Below are 9295 nucleotides of genomic sequence, written 5' to 3' on the forward strand. Positions count from 1 at the left end.
CCTTCTAATAACTTGGGGTTTTGTTTGTTCTTCTTTCTCTAGTTCCTTTAGGTGTAAGGTTAGATTATTTATTTGAGATGTTTCTTATTTCTTGAGGTAGGATTGTATTTCTATAAACTTCCCTCTTAGAACTTCTTTTGCTGCATCCTGTAGGTTTTGGGTCATCCTGTTTTCATTGTCATTTGTTTCAAGGTGTTTTTTGATTTCCTCTTTAATTTCTTCAGTGATCTCTTGGTTATTAAGTACTGTATTGTTTAGCCTCCATGTGTTTGTATTTTTTACAGATTTTTTCCTTTAATTGATATCTAGTCTCATAGCGTTGTGTTCAGAAAAATATACTTGATACAATTTCAGTTTTCTTAAATTTACCAAGGCTTGACTTTTGACCCAATAAATGATCTATATTGGAAAATGTTTCATGAGCACTTAGAAGAAAGTGTATTCTGTTGTTTTTGGATGGAATGTCCAAAAAATATCAATTAAGTCCATCTTGTTTAATGTATCATTTAAAGTTTCTGTTTCCTTATTTATTTTCAGTATGGATGATCTGTCCATTGGTGAAAGTGGGTGTTAAAGTAACCTACTATGTTTGTGTTACTGTTGACTTTCCCTTTTAAGACTGTTAGTGTTTGCCTTATGTATTTAGGTGCTCCTATGTTGGGTGCATAAATATTTATAATTATACCTTCTTCTTGGATTGATCCCTTGATCATTATGTAGTGTCCTTCTTTGTTTCTTGTAATAGTCTTTGATTTAAAGTGTATTTTGTCTGATATGAGAATGGCTTCTCCAGCTTTCTTTGGATTTCCATTTGCATGGAGTATCTTTTTCCATCCCCTCACTTTAAGTCTGTGTGTTTCCCTAGGTCTGAAGTGGGTCTCTTGTAGACAGAATATATTTCGGTCTTCTTTTTGTATCCATTCAGCCAGTCTTTGTCTTTTGGTTGGAGTATTTAATCCATTTACATTTAAGGTAATAATCGATATGTAGGTTCCTATTACCATTTTCTTAATTGTTTTGGGTTTGGTCTTGTTGGTCTTTTCCTTCTCTTGTGTTTCTTGACTATAGAAGTTCCTTTAGCATTTTTTGCAAAGCTGGTTTTGTTGTGCTGAGATCTCTTAGCTTTTGCTTGTCTGTAAAGGTTTTAATTCCTCCATCAAATCTGAATGAGATCCTTGTTGGGTAGAGTAATCTTCGTTGTAGGTTTTTCCCTTTCATCACTTTAAATATGTCATACCCCTTCCTTCTGGCTTGAAGAGTTTCTGCTGAAAGGTCAGCTGTTAACCTTATGGGGATTCCCTTGTATGTTTTCTGTTGTTTTTCCCTTATTGCTTTTAATATTTTTTCTTTGTATTTAATTTTTGACCATTTGATTAATATGTGTCTTGCTGTGCTTCTCCTTGGATTTATCCTGTATGGGACTCTCTGTGCTTCCTGGACTTGATTAGCTATTTCCTTACCCATATTAGGGAAGTTTTCAACTATAATCTCTTGAAAATTTTCTCAGTCCCTTTCTTTTTCTCTTCTTCTTCTGGGACCCATAGAATTCGAATGTTTGTGCATTTAATATTTTCCCAGAGGTCTTTGAGACTGTCATAAATTCTTTTCATTCTTTTTTCTAGATTCTGCTCTGCAGTAGTTATTTCCACTATTTTATCTTCCAGGTCACTTATCCATTCTTCTGCCTCAGTTATTCTGCTACTGATTTCTTCTAGAGAATTTTTAATTTCATTTATTGTGCTGTTCATGATTGTTTGTTTGCTCTTTAGTTCTTCTAGGTCCTTGTTAAATGTTTCTTGTATTTTCTCCATTCTATTTCCAAGATTTTTCATCATCTTTACTATCATTATTCTGAATACTTTTTCAGATAGACTGCCTATTTCCTCTTCATTTGTTAGGTCTGGTGGGTTTTTACCTTGCTCTTTCACCTGCTCTCTGTTTCTTTGTCTTCTCATTTTGCTTAACTTACTGTGTTTGGGGTCCTCTTTTTGCAGGCTGCAGGTTCATAGTTCCCGTTGTTTTTGGTGTCTGCCCCCAGTGGGTAAGTTTTTTTTCAGTGAGTTGTGTAGGCTTCCTGGTGGAGGGGACTAGTGCCTGTGTTCTGGTGGATGAGGCTGCATCTTATCTTTCTGGTGGGCAGGTCCACTTCTGTAAGTGTGTTTTGTGGTGTCTGTTACCTTCTTATGATTTTAGGCAGCCTCTCTGCTAATGGGTGGGTTTGTGTTCCTCTCTTGCCAGTTGTTTCACATAGGGTGTCTAGTACTGTAGCTTGCTGGTCATTGAGTGGTGCTGGGTCTTGGCTTTGAGATCGAGATCTCTGGGATATTCGTGCCATTTGATATTACTTGGAGCTGGGAGGTCTCTGGTGGCCCAATGTCCTGAACTTGGCTCTCCCACCTCAGAGGCACAGTCCTGATGCCTGGCTGGAGCACCAAGAGCCTGTCACCCACATGTTTCAGAATAAAACGGGGTTAAAAAGAATGATAGAAGGAAAGAAAAAGATAAAATAAGATAAAATTAAAAAGTTATTAAAATAAGAAACAAAAAGGAATTAGTAAAAGTTTTTTAAGTACCATTAAAAAAAAAAAAGGAAAGAATGAAAGAAGAGAACAACCAAACCAAAAAACAAATCCACCAATAGTAACAAGTGCTGAAAACTATACTAACAAAAAAAAAAAAAAGAAAGAAAGAAAGAAAAAAGAAAAAAAAAGGACAGACAGTACTGTAGGACAAATGGTAAAAGCAAATTTATACAGACCAAATCACACACAGAAGTATACGGAGACACACTCACAAAAAGCTAAAAAGGGAAAAAAATATATATATCATTGCTCCCAAAGTTCACCTTCTCAATTTGAGATGATTCATTGTCTAATTAGGTATTCCACAGACGCAGGGTACATCAAGTTGACTGTGGAGATTTAATCCACTGCTCCTGTGGCTGATGGGAGAGATTTCCCTTTCTGTTTTTTTGTTTGCACAGCTCATGGGATTCAGCTTTGCATTTGGCCCTGCCTCTGCATGTAGGTCACCTGAGGGTGTCTGTTCTTCACTCAGACAGGATGGGGTTAAAGGAGCAGCTGCTTCGGGGGCTCTGGCTCACTCAGGCCTGTGGGAGGGACAGGTATGGAGTTCGGGGCAAGCCTGCAGCAGCAGAGGCCGGCATGACATTGGACCAGCCTTAGGCATGCCGTGTGTTCTCCCAGGGAAGTTGTCCTGGATCTCGGGACCCTGGTAGTGGCGGGCTGCACAGGCTTTCACCAGAAGAGGTGTGGATAGTGACCTGTGCTTGCACACAGGCTTCTTGGTGGCTGCAGCAGCAGCCTTAGTGCCTCATGCCCGTCTCTGGGGTCCGCACTGGTAGCCGTAGCTCGTGCCCATCTCTGGAGTTCCTTTGAGCAGCGCTCTTAATCCCCTCTCCTCATGCACCGGGAAACAAAGAAGCAAGAAAAGTCTCTTGCCTCTTCTGCAGTTCCAGACCTTTTCCCGGACTCCCTCCTGGCTAGCCATGGTGCACTAGCCCCCTTCAGCCTGTGTTCAGTCAGCCATCCTCAGTCTTCTCCCTGGGATCCGAGCAAAGCTGGAGCTTCAGTTCCTAGCCCCACCTGTCCCGGTGGGTGAGCAGTTAAAGCCCTTGGGCTGGTGAGTGCTGGTCGACACTGATCCTCTGTGCAGGAATCTCTCTGCTTTGCCCTCTGCACCCCTGTTACTGCCCTCTCCTCCATGGCTCCATAGCTTCGCCCTCCACCACCTGCAGTCTCCCCCCGTGAAGGGGCTTCCTAGTGTGTGGAAACCTTTCCCCCTTAACGGCTCCCTCCCACTGGTGCAGGTCCCATCCCTATTCTTTTGTCTTTGTTTTTTCCTTTTCCTTTTGCCCTACCCAGGTACGTGGGGAGTTTCTTGCCTTTTGGGAGGTCTGAGGTCTTCTGCGAGCGTTCAGTAGGTGTTCTGTAGGAGTTGTTCCACATGTAGATGTATTTCTGATGTATTTTGGGGGAGGAAGTTGATCTCTGAGTCTTACTCTTCCACCATCTTGAAGCTCCTCTTGTTATTTTAAATGAATTTTGTTTTATCTTTTAACTGTGCTAGTGATATATATATATATATATATATATATATATATATATATATATACAACTGAATTTTATGTATCAATTTTGTCATGTTATAAACTAACTTCAGGTTTATAACAATCTCAGCAATTTGTCTTGAATTTTTTCCCAGTTATTTCATCCTGTCATGTGCAAATAATGGCCACTTTACTATTTTCTTTCTAATATTATTCCATCTAATTTTACTCTCTTGCTAGATTTCATTGACATGTGGTTGGGAAATTCGTGGTGTGACTGGTGGCACTGGAAAAGCATTTAATGTTTAATTAAGCATAGTATTGGCTGTTGGTTTGTTCTGATATCATTTTAAAATCATGTTACAGATGTGTTGTTCTGTTTCTCTTTTAATAGGTATGGGGAGTGCTGGACCATAGAATTTAAGATAATAGACTCTGAAGCCATATTTACCAGATTCAAGACCAATCTCTGTTACTTAATCTCTGAGTCATCACAGAAATTATGTAAACACTCTGTGCCTCATTTTTCTCAACTGTTAAATGGAGACAATGACACCTATCTCATAAGTTTTCTGTAACTTCATATTTATAAAACTCATAAATAGTCCTTGACACATAATAGGTACAAGATACATGTTTACTATTATAACTTTCTACAAAGCATTTTGTTAGAATTAGTTTAATACCTTCTGAACTTTGGTTACTTTAAAATTCTTATTCAACTTATTTGGATATCTATGTTATCTCTCTTTTATTATGATTAGTACTTATATTCATTTAATTGTATTATTACATTTTCAGGAAAAGAAGTCCTGACCCTTTTTTCTGCCTGATTTCTTCTTACATATATGTATATATATATATATATATATATATATAGTTTGTGAATGCTTTCAAATTTTATAAAATAGGCAAAAAAACACAAGAGAAGAATACAGAAAAATGGAAATTCCCCGTTCAACTCTCACTCTTACTCCCTGGAAGTTTTCATAGTCATGAATTTGGCTTGCATGCTTCTTCTTTCATTTTTGTACATCTGTACACATAGTGATGCATTTATACCTCCATAGGTGCGTTGTACTCTAACAGATAAATTGTTCTGCCACTTATTCATTTTACTTTACAGTATGTCTTAGCAAGATATCTAGTCCAAAGCAAAGAGATCTACCTCTTTCTTTCAAACAGCCACCTAAGATAAGACATAGTGCCCACTCTATAAGAACTTGCTTTTTGATAGAAGCAATAAATAACCATGTATATGGCTCCATAGACTCACGTGCAATTATTTTTAAGGATAACTCTGGAAATTGATCTACTCAATCAAAAGGCAAGCCTATTTTAAAATTTGAGGCATAGAGTAAAAGACTGCTTTCCCATGAGATTTCCACCATTTACAGAATGACTAATATTTTTTTTAAGACAGTGCCAGTGTCTGAAACTTGCTGTTATCACAGCTCATTAATGATTTTATTTTTGCCAATAAGATGAGTGAAAAATGTTTTTTTCTTATTTAGCTTGCATTTCCTGTAAACACCAGTGAGCCTGAGCATATGTTTTCAGACGTATTTGCATTTGGATGTTGTTTGTCTTTTGTTCCCCATTTCCAATTGAGCAGGTTGAGCTGGTAAATTTAGCTTAGAACAATTTCTCACAGTTCACAGGACTTTTACTTATTGGGTCAGTGAGTATTTTCTTCCACAGGGCTGCCTTTGGTCAGCAGCAGGATTGTTGGCTTGGATCCAATCTTTTTTTTTTTTTAATTTAGGGAGACACAGCAGACTTAAACACTCCTTGTTTTGTCTCTCCACTGAGCCCCCTCATTGTCAGCCTGAGCTAAGGGGTATCCTCTAGTCAGGGCCTGCTCCCTGCTCACATACTGCATCTGTGCTCCCACTGCTGTGGTGGTGGAGGTGCCTTCAGAGATTCATTAAGCTTATTCCTCTGATGCCAAATCATACTTGGCATCACCAGGTTTAATCAGCTCCAAACAGTTTCTTCCAATTTGTTCCAAAATATTTTTATAGCAGGAGCAGTGTGCTTTGAAGTTGTCAGTATGAGGTCATAGTCATTTCCTAGTTAAACTAGAGGAAGTTGCCTTCTTCAAAATTCATTTAAGGAGATTTGTAAATGGACATTTATGCTAGTATCCTTCCTAGAAGTCTTAAGAAAATTCTTAATCATTGACAATCATGGCTATCTTGATCAGAACCTATTTTAAGCTAATGGACTTTCCTGTAGTTTTATTACCTATCATTTCTGTGATTATTTCTTATTGTTAGTCAAAATCCAACCCTAAAACATGAAATAATTGTATATTACCTTTTTGTTAATGGAGAAATGTATAAATTTACAGTTTTCTGTAGTAGCAAGATAATTCTGAGACACTCTCTAGTGACTTAAGCAATCAGATATCTAAGTAAATCCAGTCTGGATGAGAGATCTAAGTAAATTGTATGCTTGCAGGCAAAGCTAGGGAAGGTGTGGGAGAATGGGGAAGGAGAGGGGTGGGGCCAGAAGGGGGCAATGGGGAGTGAAGTAGGTTTGTAGGTAGGGGAATTGTTTGGAAGGTTGACCTGAAGGTGATAGAAGTAGGAGGAATTACTGGAGTGAGGAAAGGAAGGGGATACTAGGGCTGGAAGAAGGCAAAGTATCAGTGGGAAGGAAACAAAATTATCTTTAATTCATAAGGAATATATAAGCACAACCTACTTAATTAATAAAGTAGCATATTAGTCAATTACTCTAAAATGTTACTAATAAACTTAATTGTTTGGGACTCTCAGCTATTCATCAGGAAGATTGCCCCCTTGTGCACAGAAAAACGTGATAGTGGAGAGTTGAAAATTTGCTGCAAGCCAATCCTCTTAGTTACATGTTCTCTTTCATTTCGTTGGTCATTTGAGCCACATAAAGCCGGAGGCAGCTCACAGAGAAGGGAAGAGAGAAGCCTGAAGTCCGGGCTTTCTGAATTCAGCATTTACAGATACAAGCTTTCTCAAATGGAGTTGGCAGCAGGAGGAAAGCTGAGTGGGCAATCTTTAACTCAACGTAACACCAGAGAATGTGGACTCTCCCAGGACCTAAAGCACATCTTAAAACTCACCTGGAAAGGAGGTTTGTACCAAGTCAGACAATTGGTAGGTAGAGGCTGCCTTGAGCCAAGTGGAGAAGAAGTTTAAGACCAAGTCAGGGAATGTGGTCATCCATCTATTACACGTGTCACAGGTTTTACGCTATTAGTGCCAAGACAGCTACATCTTTTTTAACTTCGTAAATTGTTTCCATTTAAAGCAGCTTAAGGAGAATAAAATTAAATTGAGGCTGCTAAGTATGGTGGGTATAAGAAAAATTATTTAAAACTTGAACATAAGACAAATATGAGCAGGTTGTCCCTCAATACCACTTGGAGGAAGTTTTAAGCAGCTCAGCCAAGGATTAACTAGGGAAATGGGCTTTACTCACAGCTAGCTAGTGGTCCCAGACTTAATGAAGTCACAGCTAACTTGTAGATTTTTACCCAAAGAGATGTAGATAGTCTGGCAGAGAAGGTAATGCCCAAGGATACAGTTTATTGAGCAGCAGGATATTAGACAGTTTTATATATAACTTGGCATCATTCCTTTATTAAATTGTCTACAATGAGCCTTCTTTTCAAATACTGCTTGAACCCTTTTTATAATCGTACTAATTCCTACATTAATTATGTCAATTATGTTTTTACTTTTGAAAGTTATACCTTAACATGAACAAGGTAGTAAATTGTAGATATTTGTGTTTCTTTGAATCTCCTTTAAAACTTCACTTAAAGAGGTTTTGCAAATGCTTAAATAACTGTTCATGATTTTAGGGATTTAATTTTTCAGCTGAACCATAATTATTGACTTAAAAAAGTTTATTTCATTGCTTCTAGGAGAAACCCGGTTGTTAACCACATGGTTATAAATGTACATCTAGAAGAAAATAAGTAGTCACTTTTTAATATAGGAGCTTATAAACCTTACAAGAAATGGTGAAACAAACATCCCGTTGGTGGGATTTGTAGATAGACAAAAAAGATTTAAACATATGATTTTTTAAAAACATAATTTAAATATTTTAGTTCCAAAAAATGCATTTTTCCTACTTTTGGAGGTAAATGTGCCTTCTTCTCACTGACACTCAAACAATATTTTGATGTTTTAACGTGTTTTTGAATAAATAACTCTACTCTACATAATGGTTCTCAATCTCTTGCGAGGCTCTGGAATCACCTGAGGAACTAACTTTTGATGCCTGGGTTCCAGTCCCTAAAATTTTGTTTTAATTGATTTGGCACGTGGCTCAAACATTGGTGTTTTTAAATGCAGGTGAGAACCAATGTTGAGAACCACTGCCAACCTTGACAATCATCAGGACCTTATTAAAAATAAAAATACCTCATTCCCACCACTTGGAGGTCTGATTCAGATGATTTGAAGTAAGGACAAGCAACCCCACTTAATTCTGACGGCCAACAGGGTCTGGGAACCACTGGCTAAAAGAGTTCATTTTAGTAATTTTGGTAACACAATTACACAGATCAGAAACTTCTGCCTTATAATACACAGTTCTAACTAGTCTCCCTAACTGGCTTTGCTCATTCATGAGTTAGTAATTTAGTTTTTAACATTTAGTAGGGAAATCTTGTTTTGAGAAAAAATGAGGTTCAGTGTAATTTTGAAAGGAGTCAAGGCATTTTCACAAGGGGAAATACAAATTATTCTATGACTAATGTGTAAAAGCTGTATCTTATTAAATTTCTGTAATTTTAACAGACAAATATTTGTTAATTAGGAGACAAATTTAACCACAAGTGGGGAAAAATCCTTTCTCAGTGTTCTAAATTGAAATCTACCAAAAATACCGAAGCCTGATAAAACCTTGGCCCTGATACACTATCATGATGCAGAATGGAGATGCTGTTGCCCTAACACTGGATGATTATAAATACCTCTCTGAAATACACATAAAGCTCTCAACAAAGGAACCTGCTGTTTCTCTAAATCGAGCACTAAGAAGACTCCAGCTGGTAAGATGTGAGCTCCATCTAGCTTTCTTTTCACCTGCACAGCTATTGATCTCCAAGAGGATGAAGATAAAAGTTTACTTTCAGGAACAATACTACTTTTTAATGTTATATTCTCATAAAGAAATAAAAAACATTGTAAGTTGAATGTTCTAACATAGATGTTAGTAAGAAAATCAAAT

Source organism: Mesoplodon mirus (assembly GCF_964341445.2).
Source record: "Mesoplodon mirus genome assembly, chromosome: 1".
Lineage (NCBI taxonomy): Eukaryota > Metazoa > Chordata > Mammalia > Artiodactyla > Ziphiidae > Mesoplodon > Mesoplodon mirus.